We start from the raw sequence: 25,375 nt of genomic DNA on the forward strand, positions 1-25,375 counted from the left end.
TGTATATAGGGTGATGGGATTTGGGTTCAATGAAATGAGAAAATATGCGTAGAAAATTGCAGTGAAAAAATTGAGTACTGGGTCTCAAGGACTTAGTGGTTCTCCGCATAAACCTCCATCCCAAAATACCCTAACTCAAAAACAGATTGAGAGGATGAAGCTTCAAAAAGCAAAGGCACTAGCCAAACAGAGTACGAAAACACAATCAGATGGAAGACATAGTGAAGCACTAGTCAAAATATTCTCAAAATTTGGAGGGCTTTCCAAGAAATCCAAACGCAGAAAATGATGTGGATGGAAAGAGGCCATGAGAATATTGGATTGCGAATCTGATAAACCTAATTCAGAAGGATGAAAAGAAAATTAGAGGACGAGAAAACACTCACAAGAAAGCCAGAGAGAATCACAGGTATTACAGATCCATTTGGGCACATCAATCCCATCGTCTAGATCAGTGTTTTAGGGCTCATCAAATACTAATTTTAGTTGCTACATGCCCTAAACAAGTCACCCCTATGAATGCCTCCTTCCCAGACAGTTTCATGACTTGAAGACATCCAAAAATAACCTATAGAGGGACTAGCGCATGTAGGCCCATGTAAGGGTGCGCTGCAGAGCAGTTAAGTCCATGCCAGCGTGCTCTGCAGAGCACTTAGGCTTCCTTTCACCTCTGCTGGGTGCGATTGAGTGAAATTCACATAGGGTTTGGGGAATAGTCTTATATTTTGGAGTCATCTAGAAGGTTCCCTCACTTATCAACTCCTATGAGCTCGAAAATGGATGAGGAATGAGTTAAGATGCATCCTATCCTCTCATCCCTTCCTCCATGGAACTAATTCTAAGTATGGAAGTCCATTCAATGCCACCATTTATGACAAAACCTCCTTCATCTTCCTATAAATTAACCACTCATATATGTGATCCGGGGCTAGATTATGTTGAATTGTAGGGAGATAATGTTGCTATGAGATTTGGCTTTGAAGCAAGTATTGTAATACTACATGTTTGTCATGCTTTTGATGTTATGTGGATGGAATCCAAGCTGGAGGAATGGCTTTGAATCAGACATCAATGGTTGTAATTCCTTCTTCTATTCAATAAAGTGTTTGAACCTTTCTCCCATACATTTGTATTGTTTTATAATGCTTATATGTGCAAATTGTATCTGATTCCTTTCACTTATATTCAACAGATCTTTTGCATTGATCAATTCTTTGTTTTCTGTTGTGTTTATAGGTACTTCTCAAGCATATCAAGTACAGGAAGGAGTGATGGGATCGATATAAAGGAGATGAGAGGAAATCAGAACTACAAGTAGGTCTTCTCATCTTCTCATATTATCTATTGCTTATAGGAAAAGACTAAAACACTTTAAACTGTTGTTCTAGATATGGCTACTTATCTAGGGAATTAGTATTCATCCGTAGATACCCAATTATCCAAAACAAATTGCCAACTCCACTGGGGAAGATCCTATTTCCTAGTAGGTTATCCACCTCCTAGGACATCCTTGCAGAGATTACTTGTGTTCATAGATTGTAATTCAGCTCTTTTGCATTGAAAATTTGGTCAAAACTGTGTCAAATTGCCTTTTGAAATGGCTCACTCTCACCAGTGCAAGCTTGTGAGGGACACACTACACTGCAGAGAACCCTTGGTTTAGGGACAGTGCTCTGAAGTGCATTGCCTCCCATTCAGGGCTGCGCTGATCCTCCTAGGGTCAATTTCCCACCTTCGGAATGAGTTTTTCCAACTTTTCTCTATTTGTTTGTTTGCTAAATGATCAATGAATGTCATGTCTTAGAGAACAAGTTTCTATCTCCTTGTCTAGCCCTACTTTGATTTAATTGATTAATGTTTCTTAAATGTTTTCTTTGTCATTAGTAGTCTATAGTCAAAGTTAGATTATAGTCGATTAATCTTTGTTCGAAAGAAAGTGTCATAGAAGTCTTCTTTTCCTTCGAAATTGAACTGTCGTAAAGTCTTCGTTCTTATAAAAAGATTGATTGATTGTATGTGAATTAGTTTCATTTATGTTCACCATAACATTAAGGGAATCGAAAAGAAAAATTTACATCATTCATATTGTAGTTTGTGAATGCTTGAAAGGAATAGCTAGGGAAATTGCATCAGATGTGCTCTTTGCTTTTTGTCAAAGATCTGATCGCTCTATGCCTACTAGCTAAGGTTTTCATTGTTCAATTGAATGAAAAGAATTTTTATCATGATAGTTGAATTTTAGGAATTGCAAATATATATCACGTGGTGAACCTTGAAAGGAAAATTCTAAAGAAGATCAACTTAAAATTTATCTGAATTTACCTAAGGGAGCATTGTCACCTAAAGAAAAACATATAGAGATCTAGGCTAGAGACGTGTTCCAGTGTCATAAAACAAAGCAGTTGTCACTAACTTGTCTGAAATACATCCCGAGTGTGATATCTCATTCCACGTAAGTGAGTATATCATAGCTCGTCCACGTACCTTCGGGTATATAGGGTGGTGTTACAGTACGTAAAGTATATGTGAATGCTCTCACTATGCAGTTTTGCATTAGACATCGCTTATACGGATTGGGCCTCCATGTACTTTTGGGTATATATGGGAGGACAACACTAGGTTTCTATCCATCCTTAGGTAACCGAGTCGGCCGCCTTGTACACTGTGATACACCAAACACAACATTCAAGGAGATTGCTTGCCTATACTTCTCAGTTCGTCGGGAGGTATTCTGCAGTTCACAGTTGTTTAGTCAATTTAGTATGTCCTAAATTGCTACATTAATTATCAATCCGGGAGTCATAAACTGATGAAGTGTGGCGCACTATATGTGCAAGGCAACCTCTTTCTTACTTTTTATTGTTTTCAATTTTTATCTTGTTTTTGGGGGTTTTATCTTGGTTTGTCTCCTAATGCAAATGGAAATCCTATTCCTAAGTTTTAAGAATACTTTATAAGGCAAGTATGGGTATAGATTTTAAGACAATTATGTCCTTTATGATGACTTCCTGAACTTAACACTTTAGAGGATCTCAAAACATTCTAGTGATGAAATTAATACTTGAACAAGAATGTAAATGTGCAGCTAAACAAGAATGTAAATGTGCAACTATTTGAATGAAACAAATGATGAACTATTGATCATGAAATCTCTATTTCTACTGCTCATCTAAATACATAAATAAAAGTTAAGCTATTGCACTCAAACAAATCAAAAACTGCAAACTAATAAAATTAAAACCAATTCACTTCACTTATAGTCCAATAGCTCGCCAAGTAGCTTTTCGGGTTAAGCCATGGATTTGGAGATAACGTCAATAACATGAGGAATTGATATCTAAATTATCTACTTGCAAATAAAAATAAAATCAAGTCTCTTTACTTATAGTCCGATAGCTCACCAAGTATCTTTTCCAGGTTAAGCCATGGCTCTGGAGATAACGTCAATAACATGAAGAATCAAATCACTTCACTCAAAATCCGATAGCTCGCCAAGTAGCTTTTCGGGGTTAAGCCATGGCTCTGGAGATAACGTTAAATGGCATGAAGAATTTGATATTTAAACTAATTGTTAACAACAAATGAATAAGACTGAAATCAAAGCATAAATGGAATTGAAAAGCTAAGAAAACAAAGTCAGCAAAGAAGCTAATTTCATATCACTAGTTATTGCAAAAATTGTATGAAAATGCCTGGGCCTATCCTAACCTGAAACACACTGCTCAGTGTTAGCAAAAATATACAACGCTTGGGAAATCATGTACATGAATGAAACATTAACACCATAACTGAAATGTGAAATATACACAAGTGAACAAACTATGAAATATCTACAATGGAAATAAAACAACAGCATATGAAAACTTTACAGAAATAAAGAACGAAACCTTAGCCAGCAGGGGCCCTCTGCATGGCCTTGGTTAACACGCTGTCAATCCGTGATTATGCTCACACAGTCATATAAAATAGTCTTATTATATTACAAAATAGAGGAAGGATCCTCTCGTTACAACAGCAAGACTAGTGTCACGACATAGTACATAAAATTAACAACAATATTATATCAAAAAAAACTAACTACATGCGTTTGAAAACACGTTACTTATAAGGGAAATTACATAACTGTTTTTCCTATGGAGCTTCTTCAGCAGAAGACACGTAAAAATAAAACATCCGTGAGCTTAGCATGATGGTTGCCAAGATTGCTCATTCTACCAAAAGATGTATGTTGGATTTACGTCGTGGAGGCAGTCTACAGCTGTCAACATGAACCCATGGATCTAGGAATGGTCTCGGACCCTTTATGTGTTGAAATAGAGACTTGTTTGTCGTAGAACTCCTCGTTTGACCACTATTTGACCAAGGCTTTCCTCTACGCATTTAGATGAACCAATAGGACCTGATCCATGTCCAGATCATTCCTATACTGCCCACATGCTTCGTTTTGCTTGATGACACCTGTAACTTAGAGATAAAAAAAAACAGCTACGGAATCTCAAGTCAGCTATGGAAAGTGGCTGCATTCTGCAGCTGATGAGAAAAATCTAAGTAAAATAGCAAACACAAAAACATAGTTAGAAAACCACTTAAATGTACTCTCAGAATCAATATGTAATGATTTTTTATAGCTTTTGAGTCAATGGTGAGGGGAAAAGTCTAGAAAAGTGTATAGAGGAGATGTAGTTTCAGAGCTCAACATACCCCCACTGTGAAGGTGTTGCATGTCCTCATGCAACCAAAACTGTGATCATCCTCCCTTTAGTTCATGTGTTCTGAGACCTCTTCCAACACATCCAGCCTTCTTTTCTTCTTTCTTGGTACCATTGTCATCCTAGGCTTCCTCATTAGGCACTTGAATTTGAGGTTGATGAGAGCTTTGCTCAACCTCCTGCTCTTTCTCTTCAATTTTCTATTTTTCTTCTGCCACAGCCTAATATGCAACATGGTGTTTTCATGAATAATCTTATCCAACCTACTATGTTCTTTCAATGTTTCATTTTCTCTTTTGATGTGTCTATTTAGGACCTCCAGTTCAAAAACTTCCTGTTTTAGTGATTGGATTAGAGCTTCCTGAGCTGTATTAGGCTGGGCAGATGAAGTGCCTTGATCTGTGGTAGTTTTCTCCAACGACTCAATATAATCATACATTTCTTGCTAGGTTGGATCTATCTCAGGTGTAGTATTTCTTGGGCTGTCCCCAAAATCTGGCTGAGAAAGACTGATCTCAAAATCTGGCTGAGAAGGACTGATCTCAAAATCTGGCTGAGAAGGATTGATCTCAAAATTTGGTTGAGGAATAGGAGTATGGTGTGGACTATGGCCAGGAGGGATTTCTGGAGGTTGTTCTGGTGTTTCCCCTCCTAAATCAATAAAGTGAGGCCCTTTAGTTTGTATTTTCCTCAGTTTTCCTTCAAGTCTAGAGCTCCTCCTTAGATTCTGTGAGCTAGTGTCTCCTTTCTCCACACTCTATTTTTCTTTGCTGCAGCTGATTGTTCCTGAAGGTAAACTAGTCTTTCAGAAAGTATTTGGTGGTCCTCTTCTGAGGAAGGTTCTAGGGTTTGATAGACAGCTTCAATATTTTTTTTCCCATTTAATTTTCTTTGCTTCCTAACCTCAGTTCTTTCCTTCCTACTTTTAGACAGCTTCTCTTCCTTATTAGCTTCTTTAGCTATGTTAGTAGGAGTGTCCTGAATTTTCACACTTGTTTTCCTTCTCCTACTTTTCCTTGCTGAGCTGCTCTCAGGTGTTTCAGGTGGATCTTGAAAGATGTTTCTAACCAAAAACTGTTCCCAGGTGTCCTTCTTTTCCTTCAACTGTTTTCCAATCAAAATATTTATAAGGCCGTGATGGTACAGGTGGGGTTCTATGTCCTCCAGATTCTTTTGTACAGTTATGGACATCTTTTTTAGGTTATTCAATCAAAAGTAAGGTAAATTAATGGTTTGATTTTCTAGAAAATTCATTAGCAACCGGGTGTGGTACATATACATGGACCCAAACCATCCTTCACATGTAATAAACTTCTAGATTATTAATAATAGACTAGTCCACTTTTCCTCTAAAGCAGAGACAGGGATACCACGTTTGAAAAATGGTTATATCCATACTTGGATTGCGTAGGATAATCCTCCAGGCCCTCTCATCAAAGCTTTTGTTTTTGAACCACCATTCCCCCTCCTATGGGAGTTCTGTTGCTGCTGCGATAGATGCCTCTGTGACTGAAAATTTAAGATCTCCAACCTCAACTTCCACGCCATTAAAATACCTCGCAAATGTCTTCGTAACTTCTTTATTGTAACCTCTGAATTTCTGGATGAACTGTAGCCACCGTGCCTTCCTTAGTATGCTTTTCAATTGTGGATACACCTCCATGAATTTAGGCCCTTCCGGTTTTGCTCTTAGTAGAAAACCCATTCCTTCCTCCAGCCTTAAAATACATCTTGTGGGTGATGGACTGTGAGTAATGGATTGACGGAGGTGAAACGGCTGTGTTAGCGGAGAATGAAGAAGGTTTGTGGAAAAAAGAAACAGTAGTTGTAAACGAAAGAGCAGAGAACAAGTAATGAAAATGAGTTCATGGGGATGTAAACAAGCCAGAAATAACAAATGAGATAGTATGGAAATAGATTGAGCCTGGCTTTTGAACTAGAAGACTGCGAAATAGGCATGATCACGTTATCAAAATGATTGCGGATTTGTGCGGCTGGAAAGAGCCATGATCAAATAGATTACGTCCTCATAATTACTCAGTTCAGCAGGTGGAATGCCAACATAAAAATAAACACAAGTGAAATTCGGAGGCGGATCATGAGACCGTTAAAAATTAATGCAAGGTTCGTGGAGGAATCATGTAAAGGTCATGGAGTGGTTATGGAAGCTATCAATGCTAATCATTACACATAATGGAGTCGTGGTTTCATAACTATATAGAATGTGCTTTAAACTGTTATTTGAAATTAATTTTTCTTACCTTAGAATCTTACCACTTCCACTCACTGACCTTTGATTAGCTGCTTCCTGTTGGTGCTTTAGGTGCTTTATATCTTCAACATATTTTCCTTTTTCATACCTGCATTTGGTTCCCATTATTATTTGGCTAACATCTGACTGTTAGTGCTGAATAACAGAGTGTTAGCTGCAGAATCAGTTTTTAGCTGTGGAAACTGATATGAGCTGCGGAAACTAACACAGTGAGCACATGAATGAATGGAGATGGATAGAAATGAATGATGGCTGAGAGAATGATATATGAAAACTCGTCATAAAAGGAATTTTATTGGCAGACTGAGATGATGAAATGAAATGGAGTGAAATGAAGTGAAACTATGAATAAAATGAGGAAATATTTTTTTTGGAAAATATAGGGCATCAGAAGTTTCTGATTTTCGCCCTGTATTTTCTATATAAGATTGCCAATCACTGATTGGTTTTCAGGCTTATACAAATTTTTTATTTTTATTTATTTATTTATTTATTTTTTTATAAAACAGAAAGAACAAAAACTAGGCTGGTGGAGAAGAAGGGTTCTTCTTCACCAGCCTTATTGCAGAATTATCTTGAAATATTTTGACAAATTCCTCCTATAAGAGTGGCTTATGATAGATCTTTAATCTGTGGCCATTCACAATATGAGGAGTTTGATGTTCATCAATGGTTTTGATTCTTACTGCTCCATTGCTAAAGACTTTGTCAATCTCATATGGCCCAAGCCAATGAGTCTGAAATTTACCATTGAAATCTTTAAACTTGGAATCAAATAGCAATGTCCAATCTCCTTCTTGAAACTTTTTCTCCTTGATGTATTTTTCATGCCACTTAGCTCTTTGATATTGAACTAGATTAGTTCTTAGGATTGCTTCTTGTCTGATATCATCTAGCTCATTCAACTGCTCCATTCTATGCTTTTGGGCTTTTGATACATCCATTCCCAATTGAACTGCCATCTTGAAGGTTCTAACTTGGAACTAAATGGGGAGTAGAACTTCTTTCCCATAAACAAGTTCATAGGGAGAATGTCCTGTTGTATTCCTCCATGTAGTTCTGTAGGCCCATAAGGCTTCAGGAAGCTTTTCTGCCCAATCTCTTCTGTGTAGATGAACAGTCTTGGTAATGATGCCTTCAAGAACTTTGTTTGTAGACTCCACTTGACCATTTGCTTGCGGATGGTAAGGAGTAGATTTTCTGTGCTTGACCTTGTACTCTTCCATCAACTTCTCCACCAGTTTGGATGTGAATTGACCTCCCTAATCTGTCACAATTTCTCTTGGAACACCAAAGCGAGTAAAAATATCCTCATAAAGAAAACTAACAATTGAATGATCAGTAGCAGAAAATAATTCTTTGGCTTCTACCCATTTAGTAACATAATCAGTACATACCAATATACACTTTCTTTGTTTAGACGGTGGGTTAATAGGTCCAATGAAATCTAAAGCTCATTTTTCAAAGGGTTCGATGAGTACCTGTGGTTGTAATGACATCTCATTTGAGAGGGTAGGTTTCCCTACTCTTTGGCAGCTGTCACATCTTCTGACATATTGTTTTGCATCTTTGAAGAGGGATGGCCAATAATATCCTAAAGAGAGGATTTTATAGGCTATCCTTTTGTCAGGAAAGTGTCCGCCGCATGGTTCATCATGACACGCTTTGAGAATATCAGGCATCTCATCTTCTCTAACACATCTTTTGATCACAAGATCTGGCCCTGTTTTAAACAATTCGTTAGAAAGCCATGAATATTTTGAACTCTCTTGAATAATCTTTCTTCTTTCACTAGGAAATAAATGTGGAGGTAGTTTCCCTGTAACCAAATAGTTAGCTATATCTGCATACCAAGGAGTCTTAGTAGTTACTGTAAATAAATATTCATCAAGAAACCCGTCCTCTACAGGAGAGTCTTCTTTAGTATTCTGAATTGTAGACAAGAAATCAGCTACTGTATTTTGTTTCCCTGGTCTATCTAACACAGTAATATTGAATTTCTTTAAAAGTAAGAGCCACCTTGTAACTCTACCATTAGTAATGGGTATGTTCATTAGATATCTAATTGCATAATGATCAGTATGAATAAAAGTTTCATAGCCTGTTATATAATGTCTAAACTTATTGATTGCATGAACAACAACTAAGAACTCTTTTTCAATCACAGTATAGTTCAACTCAGTAGGAGTTGAATTTTTACTGGTATAGTAAATGGCATAAGGAACTAGATCTTTCTGTCCCAATACAGCCCCTAGAGCTGTATCTGAAGCATCTGTAGAAATATGTAAAGGAAGTTTCCAATTTGGTCCTCTCAAGATAGGCGCTTCAGATATTCTTGTTTTCAAAGTTTCAAATGTTGATTGGCAATCAGGACCACATTTGAATTCACAGTCTTTTGTAAGCAGTTTGAAGAGTGGAGATGCTATTTTGGTGAAGTTTTCTATAAATCTTCTATAATATCCAGTAAATCCCAGAAAACTTCAAACATCTTTTTGACAATTTGGAATAGGTAACTTGGAGATGACTTCAACTTTTGATATTCCAACTTTAATCCCATCCCCTGAAATATGATGTCCTAAAACAATGCCTTCAGTAAACATCATAAAGCATTTTTCATGGCTTAGTGAAAGGTTTGCTTCTTTACGTCTTATAAGGACTTTTTCCAAATTTTCTAATGCCTCTTCAAATGAATCACCATAAACTGTAAAATCATCCATATAAACCTCTACACAGTCATGGATTAGATCAGAAAAAATTCCTAGTACTGCTCTTTGGAATGTTGTGGGTGCATTACATAATCCAAAAGGAAGCACTCGATAAGCAAAAGTTCCCCATGGACAGGTAAATGTAGTCTTATCCTGATCTTCAGGTGCTACCTGAATCTGATTATAACCACTAAAACCATCCAAAAATGAAAAGTACTTTTTGCCTGCTAATGTATCTAATACTTTATCGATAAAGGGCAAAGGAAAGTGATCCTTCAAAGTTGCTTTATTTAATTCCCTGAAATCAATGCATACTCTCCATTTACCATTCTTTTTAGGTACTATAACCAAAGGAGAAACCCATCGACTATCTGAAATTGGGTAAATGAAATTTACATTGAGTAGTTTTTGGAGCTCTTCTTTCACTATCTCCCTAAGATTTGGATTCATCCTTCTCTGAGGTTGTCTGATTGGTCTATTGTTTTCCTTGATATAGATATGATGGATGCAAGTCTTAGGATCAATACCTTTCATATTAGTATACTCCCATGCAAATGCAGTAGAATGTTTTTTCAAGATTTTGGTTAGATCTTCCTGTTGTGTCTTTTCCAAATTTTTGTTGATATTCAGTGTTTTTCCTGGAAGAATTTCAATGGTAAAGCTACCAAACTCTTCCATAGAGTAAAGAGACATTTGTCTTGATGATAAATATTCAATATCAGAATCTAACTGAAACTGTGTGTGGTCATATTCTGAAGATGTTTCAAAAATTTTTAATGTGTTCAAAATTTGACTATCTTCACTAATTTCAGAGACAGTAAAGACAGGTTGTATAATATCTTCATCTTCGACCCATTCATTATCTCCTACTTCTGTAATTGCGTTTGCTAGAGGATACAGATTGAATTTCTTTGTCAAACTACCATCAGAAATGTACATATCTCCAGATCTACAACTAATGAAAGCATCAGCTGTGGCTAGCCAAGGTCTTCCTAAGATGAGTGGATGTCCTCCTAAATTACTCTTGGTAGTCAAAATCATGAAATCTACTGGATATTCCCAAGAATCTAAGGAGACTGAAATATCTTCTAGTACACCATCTGGTTTGATTATTGACCTGTCTGCAAGTTGCAGTAAGGTGGGTGTAAAAAGAAGATTAGGAAGTTTAAGCTATTTCATAGTCTGTCTACTCATAATGTTGATAGCAGCCCTTAAGTCAATCAAAGTGTTTGGAATTTCTATCCCATTTATATGTGTCTTGACAATTGGACTACTTGGATCTACATACTTCTGCATGGTATTTTTTCCCATCATGATATCTGCAATTTTTCCTACCAGGTGGATTCTTCTTGTATCTCTTGGTTTCCTTCTTGGTCTTTTAAGACTCAACTCCTTTATTGTTTTTGCTAGAATAGGAATCTCTCTAATGGCTTGTAGCAAGGGAATCTTGATACAGACATTCTTTAATTCATCTGGAAAATCATAGTCAGGCAACAAGATTTGTTTTTCCACCTCTTTGTCAATTTGTAATCTTTTAGGGAAAGGAGGCATGGATGAAGATGCAGGTTGCTCAACTATAGGAGTTTTGGGGGTTGACTCTTTTTCTTTTTCTTTTTGAATGATTGGGTTTTGAAGAGATTCTTCCTTAGAACCTTTATTGACTTTATGAGAATCCTCCTCAGAGGTACCTTGCTCTTGAACATCTATAGAAGGTTTTTCTAAAACTCTACCAGATCTGAGTTGAACATCATTAAGAGGAACAATCATATAGGTAGGAAATTGTTGTCCCTCTACCATGTAAGCATTCTGAGGATTTTTGTTGTTGGGATTTGGCAATGGCTGGGCTGGTTGTTGATTTGTCTTTTGTTGAAATGGAAGCAAGAGTTGAGGATTCTGATTTTTTTGAGAAGGTTGTTGTTGTGGAAATGGCAATGAAAGTTGTGGGTTTTGATTTGGAAGTTGTTGATTTTGAAAAGATGGAGGATATTGATAAAATTGAGCAAATCCCCCATAAGGATTTTGCATCCCTTGTGCCCATGATTGGTATGGATTTTGAGGTTGGGGCCAAGGTTGTTTCCAAGAATTCCAATTTGGCGGAAGCTGAAAATTCATAGGATTGTTAAATCCTTGATTTTGTTGTCCTTGTCAAGGTATTCTTGAAACAAAACAAAGGGATTCTACTGAATTTGGATCTTCTTGAAAGACAGCTTTGAGCCCAGGAATTGAAGGACAATACTTGGTCTCATGACTTTCTGAGAAAATCACGCATGTTTCTACAACTTTTGCATCTAGGGGACATTCCCTTAGAGCATGTTTCTTTCTACATTTTGGGCAAAAGATGGTCAAGGCATCAACTTCTGCTTTCTGCTTATTTTGAATTTTAAGGCTGTCTAGTTGTTCACTAAGGCTCCCTAGAATATCAGTTTTGAACTCATCAAGCATATTGCCAATCTCTACCCTACTTACTGAACTAGTTGAATATTTGTTTGCTCTAATTAGAGAAGGATCTCTAGGCCCTTTTCCAATTTTAGATTTTCCCCTTGAGAGATGGACACATAGTTCTGCTATGTCAGAAAGTGGAAGTTGAGAAATGTCTCCCTTCCCCATCATGTTTAAGATATCTATCCATTCATCTCTAATGGCTTTCAAGGTTTCCTCGTCTAAATTACTCATTTTCACTCTCTTTAAGTTGTATTGAAATCTTTCAAGTAAATCCTCCAAGTTTTCATCTTCTTTTTGCATCATTTTGAATACCTCATCCTTAAGATTGGTGGGAATACAATAATCCAGGTATCTATCCAAAAATGTTTGTTCCATATCATTCCAAGTCCTAATAGATTGAGTGACTAATCCCATGAACCATTTCAAAGCAGCTCCTTTCAATGTTGAAGGAAACAGTTTGAGTTTTTGAGAGTCTTCCATATAGTCATAGGTTTGGCACAAGACTTCAAACTCAAATAGAAATGTTTTAGGATCCTCACTTCGCAACCCATAAAATTTTGGGAGGACAGATGGTGAAATGTTTTTCATTGTTGTATGAATTTCCTCATCAGCTATAGGGAATCCAAATGAGTTATCTCCATCCCTATTTCCCCCATTGTTACCTCTACCTCCTCCATTATTTCCTCTTCCTCTACCTCTACCCCCTCCTCCAAATCCATCTACTACTTCCTCTGTCATGATAGTTTCCTCAGAGTCTTCTGGTTCTTCTATTAATGGTGAACAAGGAAAAGTTTCTCCCTCCTCTTCTTCAGGTGATTCTACTTCTTTGATTACAATATGTTCCCCTGTAAAAGTGAAGAAAGGCTCTTCTCCTAGATCAAATTTAGTAGATAGTGTGGGAGAATCTCCTAATTCGACTGCTGCCCCTTGAATTCCAGGAATCCTAAGGCTGGGAGTATGAGTCGAAGATGATGGAGGTGTATCTGGTTTATGCCTTGAAGTAGCTGGAGTTGTGAAAATCGAACTTTTGGCCCTAGCTATAAACCTTCCCCTAGAATCTCTTGCTCTATGCATGTCATTTTTTTTTATTTTTAAGTCGGGCTAATAATTCTCTTTCTAATCTTCTAGGTCACACTAGGTGCAAGAAGAGAGCATAATCAAGAAATTATTGAACTAATAACTCTCTTTTCCGATCCTCCAGATCACACTAGGTGCAAGAGGAGAGCCTACTTCAAGAAGTTATCAATTTTTCCCCCTTTTTTTTTTGTAAGAGATCGGCTACCTAGTTACACTCCCCCGGAAACATCGCCAAAATGTTTAGTCAATTTAGTATGTACTAAATTGCTACATTAATTATCAATCCGGGAGTTGTAAACTGATGAAGTGTGGCGCACTATATGTGCAAGGAAACCTCTTTATTACTTTTTATTGTTTTCAATTTTTATCTTTTTTTTTTGGGGTTTTATCTTGGTTTGTCTCCTAATGCAAATGGAAATCCTATTCCTAAGTTTTAAGAATTCTTTAGAAGGCAAGTATGGGTATATATTTTAAGGCAATTATGTCCTTTATGATGACTTCCTAAACTTAACACTTTAGAGGATCTCAACACATTCTAGTGATGAAATTAATACTTGAACAAGAATGTAAATGTGCAGCTAAACAAGAATGTAAATGTGCAGCTATTTGAATCAAACAAATGATGAACTATTGATCATGAAATCCCTATCTCTGTTGCTCATCTAAATACAGAAATAAAAGTTAAGCTATTGCACTCAAACAAATCAAAAACTACAAACTAATAAAAGTAAAACCAATTCACTTCACTTATAGTCCGATAGCTTGCGAAGTAGCTTTCCGGGTTAAGCCATGGCTCTAGAGATAATGTCAATAACATGAGGAATTGATATCTAAATTATCTACTTGCAAATAAAAATAAAATCAAGTCTCTTCACTTATAGTCTGATAGCTTGCCAAGTAGCTTTTCCGGGTTAAGCCATGGCTCTGGAGATAACGTCAATAACATGAAGAATCAAATCACTTCACTCAAAATCTGATAGCTCGCCAAGTAGCTTTTCCAGGTTAAGCCATGGCTCTAGAGATAATGTTAAATGACATGAAGAATTTGATATTTAAACTAACTGTCAATAGCAAATGAATAAGACTGAAATCAAAGCATAACTGGAATTGAAAAGCTAAGAAAACAAAGTCAGCAAAGAGGCTAATCTCATGTCACTAGTTATTGCATAAATTGTATGAAAATTCCCGGGCCTATCCTAACCTGAAACACACTAATCAATGTTAGCAAAAATATACAACGCTTGAAAAATCATGTACAGGAATGAAACATTAACACCATAACTAAAATTTGAAATATACACAAGTGAACAAACTATGAAATATCTACAATGGAAATAAAACAACAGCATATGAAAACTTTACAGAAATAAAGAACGAAACCTTAGCCAGCAGGGGCCCTCTGCACGGCCTTGGTTAACACGTTGTCAATCTGAGATTATGCTCACACAGTCATATAAAATAGAGTCTTATTATATTTAAAAATAGAGGAAGGATCCTCTCGTTACAACAACAAGATTAGTGTCACGGCACAGTACATAAACTTAACAGTAAGATTACATAAAAAAAAACTAACTACATGCGTTTGCAAACGCGTTATTTATAAGGGAAATTACATAATTGTTTTTCATATGGAACTTCTTTAGTAGAAGACACATAAAAAGACAGCATCCGTGAGCTTAGCATGATGGTTGCCAAGATCATTCAATCTACCAAGAGATGGTTGTTGGATTTATGTCGTGGAGGCAGTCTACAGCTGTCAACATGAACCCATGGATCTAGGAACGGTCTTGGACCCTTTACGTGTTGAAACAGAGACCTGTTTGTTGTAGAACTCCTCGTTTGACCACCGTTTGACCAAGGCTTTCCTCTACGCATTTAGCTTAACCAATAAGACCTGATCCATGTCTAGATCATTCCTAAACTGCCCACGTGCTTTATTTTGCTTGATGACACCTGTAATCTAGAGATCAACAAAAATAGCTGCGGAATCTCAAGTCAGCTGTGGAAAGTGGCTGCATTCCGCAGTTGATGAGCAAAATATAAGTCAATTAGCAAACACAAAAACAGAGTTATAAAACCACTTAAATGTACTCTCAGAATCAATATGTAATGATTTTTGATAGCTTGTGAGGCACTGGTGAGGGGGAAAAGTCTAGAAAAGTGTATAGAGGAGATGTAGTTTCAGAGCTCAACAACAGTTGCTTGGTAAACCTTTTGCCTAGATTATCCCTCTTTTGTTTTTTTATATTACTTTGATTAAAATAAATTTAATTGTTCGTGAATAACATCCTCCACGCTCGCTCCTTAGTTGATCTTACGTTGACACATATGGTGACAAATCCAGAGTCCACCGATCAAGGAATTCCTTTTGATGGGAATCGTAATCCTTTTCCTCCTTTTGGAAATATTAGTGCTCCATATATGGCTACATTGTCCCTTCTGGGATTTACCATTATAATTTTAATTTAAAACTATAGAAAATGTAATTAAATAAGTTTGTATTCTATTTTACTTTTCAAAAAATATAAAATAATAAACAAAGAAGATATAATGATTTGAAGGGCTATAGCCATTAAAATCTACTAGACTTAGTGGGAGTGTATTCCACATATATATACAAATCATAACATTATAATTGAATAAAAAAATTCTAAAAAAATTGTCAATAGTTTTTTATTATTATATGGTTTCTTTTTTATTTGATAATTATATTTTATATTTTTATAATTATATTTTATAATTTTATAATTATAATAATTAAATAAATAGGTATGTTTATTTTCGGATAGGGCTTTCATAATTTTAATGTTAGATGATTGAACTATAGTTGTCAAATTAATGTTTAGTTAATATTTAATAATAATCTATGGGACCTTTTGCAATCCTATAAAGGAAAGATCGGTGGCATATAGGATTTCCTTACCTTCATCTCTAGCACTTACACATGACGTGTTCCATTATGTCTCTGTTTACATTAGTTTTTTCTCACAATTATGAAGATGTTGATGGTTATGTCATGAGGATGATTTAGCATACAAAGTTATATTGGTGACTAATATTATGAATCAAATATTATTGACGATCATTGAGTGTGGCAGGATACCACCAAAACTCACTTGCACTTTATGAGTGTGAAACCTCTTATTTTGTTTCAATTACATACTATTGTCTCAGATAAAATTTAAAGTTTGATTTAAAAATTTTCATTGAATTCTAATGGCATGATAGTGGTTGCAGGCACAGGTGGTCAAGTATTAACAATTGGTCATTGGTTGTACTTTAACTGCCGAATTAATGATAAATTGTCAAAACTTGACCCAAAATATCTATTCAGTAGATTTAAGAGATCAAAAAGAGTTATGGGAGAATTCAAATCCCCATTCTACATATATTTTGTCTTCAAATTGCTAAATTTCATTTTGTGGAATTCTATCTTATTAAAAAATATCAGCTCAGTGGAAGATTGTTTAGCAAATAAAGGTGCCACCTTCGAACAAGGATTGTTGATCTTGGATGATGAAATTCTGCCTCGTAAAGCAATACCATGAAAAGAACTATATTAACTCAGAATTCAGATATTGGAATCAGAATTAAAATCCAAATTAAGAGATGGAACATGTGTTATGCCACTATTAGATTATTCCAAAAGATTTCACTTTATCCCCTTTCATCCTGATGAATTTTTCCACATGTAAAGACTTGGATATGTATACTCAAATAGAAATCCCACATCTCTCAATATTTTTCAGTTGAAAAATGATTGTTGACTTGCTCCGTTAATAAATCAGAGCGACAGATAAAGTTTAGAAACTTCATATTTTTTCTTTAGGATACAAGTTTATGTTCTTAGGCTTTTATGTATAAAATTTTAAATTGTAGTATGATCATTATGATTATGGATTTTTGTGTCAAGCGATGGCATGTGAAATTATCCGGCATTGATATCGAAACCAAGAGCTCTGATTTGGAGGAGGTTGAATTGAGCAACTATAAAAAGAGAAAACAATATCATGCCATCGCAGGATTTTCCATCTGGTTCACATATTGCTTGGGAGAATTGAAGGATTGTGATGTGATTGTTTGAATGAAAAAACATGAGAATGAGGAAATTAATTTTTACTTAGCTAAGTTTCTTGCATCCATGGAATTTATCATTAAACTAGTTTGCAAAAAAGGAGAAATGGTATTATCTGAGTTGTGAGCACAGTTTGATTTGTTTAACCATAAGTGGAATTTGTTAGAGGCTAAATTGAAAAGGTTACATGTGGTGAATGATCTATTAGATTTCAAGATGGACAATTTGCATCCTTTCTCTGAATCAAAAGCATTCGGGGAGTACAATGAAGATGCTAAAGATTTTTGGGGTGCAATAGTGATCTAGGATCTTTCAAAGTGAATTGGCTTGTAAACATGTTTAAGTGTGGATAACAAAACTTATAACCAACAATTAACTTAAATCAAACGCGAAGACTTAAAAAAAATCCAATTTAAAATGAAATATAAAAGATCGAGACAAAAAGAAAATAGGAACAAAACCAATTAATAACGGAGTTCATCTACTGTGGACTATGCCTTTTGGAATATTTATTTATATGAGTGTATTAATGTATTAAGGTTTTGAATTTTTTATTATTATGTAGCACATAGATATTTGGAGTATTTATTTATATGATGCCGATGAATATTTAAAATATTTATATGTATGCATTAGTAATTGCAAACACATTGTGATTGTCTTTCTTAATATACAAATAGTTATGAGAATACAAATATTTTCATTAAGTAAAATTAATTAATGAATGTGTTTATTGTAACACAATTAAGAATGGATTCTAAATACAAATGGTTATGAAAATAAAATATTAAATTTGCATTAATTAATAAATAAATATGTTTAAAAAATTCCATATATATATATATATATATATATATAGTTTTTTTAATAGTATATAACTGTGAAAATATGCAACAAATAAGATTTTAGAAAAATAACAATGTCTTCCACGAACCATGAATGGATTTTTTTTAAATATTATATAAATACAAAAAATAACGATGTCTTTCACAAATGATTATTTTTTAAAAATATTATTATATAAATGGGAAAAATAACGCTGTCTTCCATTCACTAATTTTTTTTTAAATATACTATAAATGCCAAAAATAACCATGTCTTTCACCAATGAAATATTTTTGAAAATATTCTATAAATGTTTTTTTAAATATTCTATAAATGCCAAATATAACCATGTCTATAAATGCCAAAAATAACCATGTCTTTCATGGTTCACAATTTAATAAAAAACTAAAGCTAAAAAAAACTAAAAGTTAAAAAAACTAAAAACTAAAAAAACTAAATCTAAAAAACCTAAAAGCTAAAAAAACGTAAAAGCTAAAAAAAGCTAAAACAGCTAATAATGTTTGTTTATTTCTTATGGGATGCATACAGGTTCAACGTCTTTAGAGGTATTTCTAAAATTAGTATTCATTGTCTTTTTGTGCAGATTTTCACTGTAATTATGTAAATATCCAAATATCCAAATATTTATAATTGTCCTGCATAATATTTTGGTTAGTATTTATTTATTAGTTTTCTATTTTAGATTTTAATGTAATTATGCGATTATTTACTTACTATTTTTTAATTCACTAATTTATGTTTTGGGGTTTTGCATCTGACCCTAATTTTCCTGATTCTCTTAGAAAAAGATAATTTATAAAAAAAATTCAAATAAGTGTTTCAGATTTTGTGTATCAGAACTGTAAACGTTTTTTACAGCAATATAGAAAAATTCATTGTAGAGCTTTTTGCTGTGTCTTGGTTAAAAAGAGTTTTTTGCTTCTGCCTTTGCCTAAATGAACGTCTCATTTCAAACTGAGACAGGGTACAGGGTGGCTTGATGTTTGTTTGTTTATTTCTTATTGGATGCATACAGGTTAGTTAGAGGATTAGAAATTTAATGACACAAAATCTGTATTGTGCTTTTTTTACCATATGAATCACACTATTTACTTTTTATTAATTCTGATAGGAGAAATTCATTTCTGGCAGTGTGCATTGTGGCTACTTCAAACTTCCTCACCATAAAGTTTGGACAGAGTATCTTTTGATGCAGAGACCTGGAACTTACTTTTTTTTCTTAGAAAGTTCCGTGTTGGAATAGTCAAAATATTTGATATCAATGATTAAAATTGCATTTGAAATATTTGATATCAATGAGTAAAATTGCATTTGAATAGCGTTTTCTCTTTGCCCTGCTTCTCAAAAACTACATGGGTATGTTTTTATCAAAATCAAAATCTTCTTTCAAACTAGATTGCTTAGTAGAATAAAAAAAAGATAGTAACATGTCTGTTCAACGATCTAACCCTCTACAGATGTGGTGTTTCAGAATAATCCAACAACCCATTGGTTGGCCTCCTCAAAATCTGTTGCTGTTTTCATGGCCGCTCTCTAATCGAAATTTCATTTGACTTAGTTTAGATAAATTGGCTTTCTAAAACTGATTTTGAATTATGTTTTTTTAAGTTAGATTTATTGACTAGGCTACTTAAGGATAGAATGGGCTAAGCTAGGCTAGGCTACTCTAGAATAGGCTAAGGTAAGCTAGGGCAGATTAGAGTAGGTTAGAATAGGCTAAGTTGTCTTATACTAGAGTAGGCTAGGATATGCTAGAATAGGGTAAGCGCTAGTCTAGGCTTAGGCTAGGCTATTCTAGAATAGGGTACCGCTAGTCTAGGCTATGCTAGAGTAGGGTAGTGCTAGTCTAGGCTAGGCTAGGGTAGGCAAGAATAGAGTAGGTTAGGGTAGGTTAGGGTAGGCTAGCGTAGGGTAAGGTGGGGTAGGCTAGGCTAGAGTAGAGTAGGTTAGGATAAGATAGGCTAGGCTCGAGTAGTTTAGGTTAGGCTTAGCCTAGGCTATGATAGAGTAGGGGAGGGCTAGGCTAGGCTATGCTAGAGTAGGGTACCGCTAGTCTAGGCTAGGCTAGGGTAGGCAATAATAGAGTAGGTTAGGCTAGGTTAAGGTAGGCTAGCATAGGGTAAGGTAGGGGAGGGTAGGCTAGAGTAGAGTAGGCTAGGCTAGGATAGGATAGGATAGGCTAGGATAGTAGAGTAGCGTAGGTTATGCTAGAGTAGGGGAGGGCTAGGCTAGGCTATGCTACAGTAGGGTAGCGCTAGTCTAGGCTAGGATATAGTACACTAGGATAGGGTAGGAAAGAATAGAGTAGGTTAGGGTAGGCTAGCATAGGTTAAGGTAGGCTAGGCTAGGCTAGAGTAGAGTAGATTAGGCTAGGATAGGATAGGATAGGATAGGCTAGGCTACAATAGGTTAGGCTAGGTTAGGCTAGGCTAGAGTAGGTTAGGCTAGGATAGGCTAAAGTAGAGTAGGTTAGGCTAGGATAGGCTAGGCTAGAGTAGGTTAGGCTAGGTTAGGCTAGGGTAAAGTAGGTTAGACTAGGTTGGATTAGGCTAGGATAGGTTAGGCTAGGATAGGCTAGGCTAGAGTAGGATAGGCTAGAATAGGCTAGGCTAGAGTAGGTTAGGCTAGGATAGGTTAGGCTAGAGTAGGTTAGGCTAGGTTAGGCTAGGGTAAAGTAGGTTAGACTAGGTTGGATTAGGCTAGGATAGGTTAGGCTAGGATAGGCTAGGCTAGAGTAGGATAGGCTAGGATAGGTTAGGCTAGAGTAAGATAGGCTAGGATAGGCTAGGCTAGAGTAGGTTAGGCTAGGTTGGAGTAGGTTAGGCTAGGTTAGGCTAGGCTAGAGTAGGCTAGGATAGGTTAGGCTAGGCTAGGTTAGGCTAGGATAGGGTAGAGTAGAGAAGGTTAGGCTAGAATAGGGTAGTCTAGAGTAGGTAAGGCTAGGATAGGCTCGGCTAGAGTAAGTTAGGCTAGGATGGGCTAGGCTAGAGTAGGTTAGGCTAGGTTAGAGTAGGTTAGGGTAGGTTAGGCTAGGCTAGAGTAGGTTAGGCTAGGTTGGACTAGGCTAGGATAGGTTAGGCTAGGATAGGCTAGGCTAGAGTAGGTTAGGCTAGGATAGGCTATGCTAGAGTAGGTTAGGTTAGGTTAGGCTACTCTAGAGTAGGTTAGGCTAGGTTGGACTAGGTTAGAGCAGGTTAGCCTAGGATAGGCTAGAGTAGAGTAGGTTAGGCTAGGATAGGCTAGGCTAGAGTAGGTTAGGCTAGGTTAGGCTAGGCTAGAGTAGGTTAGGCTAGGTTGGACTAGGCTAGAATAGGTTAGGCTAGGATAGGCTAGGCTAGAGTAGGATAGGCTAGGATAGGCTAGGCTAGAGTAGGTTAGGAGAGGATAGGCTAGGATAGGCTAGTCTAGGATAGGCTCGGCTAGGGTAGGATAGGCTAGGCTAAAGTAGGTTAGGCTAAGATAGGATAGGTTGGACTAGGCTAGGATAGGCTAGGCTAGAGTAGGTTAAGCTAGGATAGGCTAGGCTATAGTAGGTTAGGCTAGGATAAGATAGGCTAGGTTGGACTAGGCTAGGCTAGAGTAGGTTAGGCTAGGTTGGACTAGGCTAGAGTAGAGTAGGTTAGGCTAGGCTAGAGTAGGTTAGGGTAGGATAGGCTAGGATAGAGTAGTTTAGGCTAGGATAGGCTAGGCTAGAGTAGGTTAGGCTAGGTTTGACTAGGCTAGGATAGGCTAGGCTATAGTAGGTTAGGCTATGCTAGAATACGGGAGGGCTAGGCTAGGCTATGCTATATTAGGGTAGTGCTAGTCTAGGCTAGCCTATTGTATGCTAGACTAGGGTAGGAAAGAATAGAGTAAGTTAGGGTAGGTTAGGGTAGACTAGCATAGGGTAAGGTAGGCTAGGTTAGGCTAGAGTAGAGTAGGTTAGGCTAGGATAAGATAGGATAGGATAGGCTAGGTTAGGTTGGGCTAGGTTAGAGTAGAGTAGGTTAGGCTAGGATAGGCTAGGCTAGAGTAGGTTAGGCTAGGTTAGGCTACGCTAGAGTAGGTTAGGGTAGGTTTGACTAGGCTAGAGTAGGGTAGGCTAAGATAGCCTAGACTAGAGTAGGTTAGGCTAGAATAGGCTAGGCTAGAGTAGGTTAGGCTAGGCTAGAGTAGGTTAGGCTAGGTTGTGTTAGTGTTGGTATCTTCATACCTCCATCAGTGATCAAATTTTTCTTTTCCATGTATATTAGGTGTCTCATTCGATCAGCTGCATTCCATTAGGTCATGGATCAATTGATGGTAGGGTTCAATTCATATTTTTTTTTCCCTCATGACATATATCTTGCTGACCTCTACTCATACTTTTCAAGTCATTTACTATCATCCTCTTTCATTTTATTTACAAAAATCAATTTTAGGGTTTTAGTTTCACTAGATTTAGGGTTTATCATTTTGGTCATCCAAAAATGAATAAAAGGTTAGCAGGCACATGAGGAGGATTAATAAGTTCATAGAATCATGAATTTACTATTGATATGCTCAACAAATTTGTTTTACCTCAAAACTCTGTTTTGAGGTGAAAATAGACTTTTTTCCATTTCATGTACAAATTTCATGTAATTTAAGTGTATCTATATGTAATAAGCTTAGTATCTGCTCTTGGTCACCTTTCCAACTCCAGCCACTGCAAAACCGAAAGCACCAATGCGTCAGTCCATCAATTGATCAAGAAAAGTAAAACTTCATAAGAAAAACATAGTTTTTGAGAAAAAGTGACTAAGACTTTATAAAAGTGGGTTTGCAATGAGGAACAATTAAAGTGCATCCATATATAAAGTGAATTCATGCTAGTCATCCATTTCATTGTGCAAAACATCTTTGAGGAGCCAAAATCGTGATTTAGAGGGTAATCGAGAAAAAGAGGAAGAAAACCCTGTTTTTGCAGCAAACTTGCCTGGCGTTGCGCATCAGAGGGTTGGCACTTCGCATCAGCCAGTTTCAGCCAATGTAAAAATACAAAGGTGCTGCGCATTGGGCCCAGTGCGCTACGCATTGGGCCTAGTATGCTGTGCATTGGCCAGGAAGGTTCCAAAATCACTCCAATTCACCCTCATCTCTCCCAAATGCTGCATTTCTCTCCTACAAGTAAGTTTTCATTGATCTTGAGCTAAATTTAGCCTTCTTCATGTTTTCTTCATGAGTTTGGCATCTTGAAAATCAAACCCTAGCTTGTCTTCTTAAATTTCCATCTCATTGCAAAACTTTCACTCCATAACAAAACCAACATCTTTTTCCGTTTTTCCATACTTCGTTGCCCCAAATCAATCCATTAAGTCCATTTTCCTTTTCCCAATCCCCTAAGAAAACTCACTCCCTTCATCAAACCCTAAGTACCTCATAAGTCAAAACCCTAATTTCCTAAACCTGTCCCTTCATTCCCTTACTCCATTCCACATTTGGAAAATCTCTTCCTACTCATCTTTCTTGTCCTCACCCATTATCATTTTCCACCATATCATCATCACATCACATCCCTAAGTCAAAAATCAGGGCAAGAAGTAGTGGATCCAGTTTTGAAGAAGAAACACTTAGTGATAGCTCAAGGGAAAGAAATGTACAACCCAGGAGACCTCACAAGGGTGGAAAATTTATTAGGGAGGAACCTATTAGCATGACTGAACCCCTTGCTTGTCCTCTTGCCACCACATGTTTTAGATATCAGTCTTGTTTTGAGTTTTGTGAGATAGTTGAGAGGGTCGAATACGACCATGAGTTAGCAAGGCAGTTTGTCAAAAATATGGAAAATAATGTGGTGCACCTTGCTGGGATCAATTTCACTCTTTCACCAGCTATTATTGCAGAAGCTACAAGAATGCCAGATGTAGGGGAAAAGTGGAACAAAAGGCAGAATATCTGTAAACAACATTATGAACCTTATATCAAGGCCAAATACCATGGTAAACTTAGCAGGGTGTTTCCTTTCAAATTCTTGGAGGACCGGTATGTTCCACTCATGAAACTTATCATCAAATACTTCACATGTCAGGGTAGGTTCTCCAGACTTTATGCCTACCATATCAGATTACTTATGCACCTCATCAAGGTCAGAATGATGAGTATTCCTTATTTCATATGTAAAAACATAGAGAGGATGACTGTGATTGCAAAAAGAAAACCATATCCACAACATCTCAATAGTATTTATCATTTTGTTGTCATCAAAATTGTTGTTTTGCATCAGCTCACTCAGTTGGGAGTGCCATGGGAAACTTTCATTGCCCATGAATGCTTCAAGGGCCTCAAGTATTCGCAGATCCTCATGAGGAAGGTGAACCTTCCGGGCTACAAAAAGAGCCTGAAAGGAAAACAGAAGAGGCTCATATTCCTGTGTTTATTACTTATGAAAGAGGCACTAGGATGCTTTTTGCAGCTGCCAAACGAGTACTATCTCCATCGGGGGTGGAAGGGGTCTTGTTCCCTTCACTGGACCACAGGCAAATGCTATCTTCACCGGGGTTGAAAGGGGCTTTGCCTTCTTCTCCAACTAAACAGGTACAGGGCAGAGACAAAGGAAAGCAACAGATGCATGAAGAGGGCCCTACTGAAGGGAAAGACAGGGATTTTGTGTGGATTGAGGAGAATGACACTGATTTGGGCTCTCAACACCCAAGCCTCAAGGATATGATTATCAAAGAGAAGGAGGCTAAAATCCAAGCCTTATTACTTGACCTTGAGAGGGCCAAATGGATCATCAACTATCTTGAGCATGAAAATAAGCAACTGGAAGACAAGCAAGCTATTATGGAGCTGCAAACAATTAGAGAAAATAGGCAAGAGACAAAGAGAAAGAAAATCAAAATGACATCCCTTGGGAAAGAAATTGAGGCTAACCATGAGTCATGGTTGGAAAGGGTGAACATTCACCTTGAGAAGATGCTTGAGAAAGCTAACAAGGAAAAGAAAATGTTGTGCCATATGGCTTATCATTACTGAGCTCGGTATAAAATTTGCAAGACAAGGATAAAGAGGCTAAAAGCTAAGTTAAGGAGAACCTTGAGGGCTAAGAAGGAACAAGATAAACTTAGAATTTTGGTTGAAGCTTCATTAGCTCAGCAAAGTAGTTAGTAGGCTTGCTTGTTGCCAAATTTGGAGAAATTTTGCGAAATTTTTGTCATTTCACAATTTTGTAATTAAAAACACAGGAATTTTCAGATGATGCACAGTACCACCGGCGCTGCGCATTGAGTTGGATCAGTATTTTGTAAAA

The 25,375-nt window shown here is 36.5% G+C and overlaps 1 long non-coding RNA gene across 1 annotated transcript in view; it reads left to right on the forward strand.

Moving 5' to 3' along the window:
* LOC149237929 (uncharacterized) overlaps positions 1-17,113 on the forward strand; it is an 89,065-nt gene extending 71,952 nt beyond the window's left edge. The window contains exons 2-3 of the long non-coding RNA XR_016245331.1: positions 1,237-1,314; positions 16,443-17,113. This is a non-coding gene — a long non-coding RNA (uncharacterized LOC149237929). The remainder of the gene's footprint in view (positions 1-1,236; positions 1,315-16,442) is intronic.
* The last annotated feature ends 8,262 nt before the right edge of the window (positions 17,114-25,375 follow it).

The sequence above is a fragment of the Pinus tabuliformis genome, chromosome 8 (genome assembly GCF_031772625.1).
Source record: "Pinus tabuliformis cultivar Carrire ecotype Pingquan chromosome 8, CPIR1, whole genome shotgun sequence".
In the NCBI taxonomy this organism is placed as follows: domain Eukaryota; kingdom Viridiplantae; phylum Streptophyta; class Pinopsida; order Pinales; family Pinaceae; genus Pinus; species Pinus tabuliformis.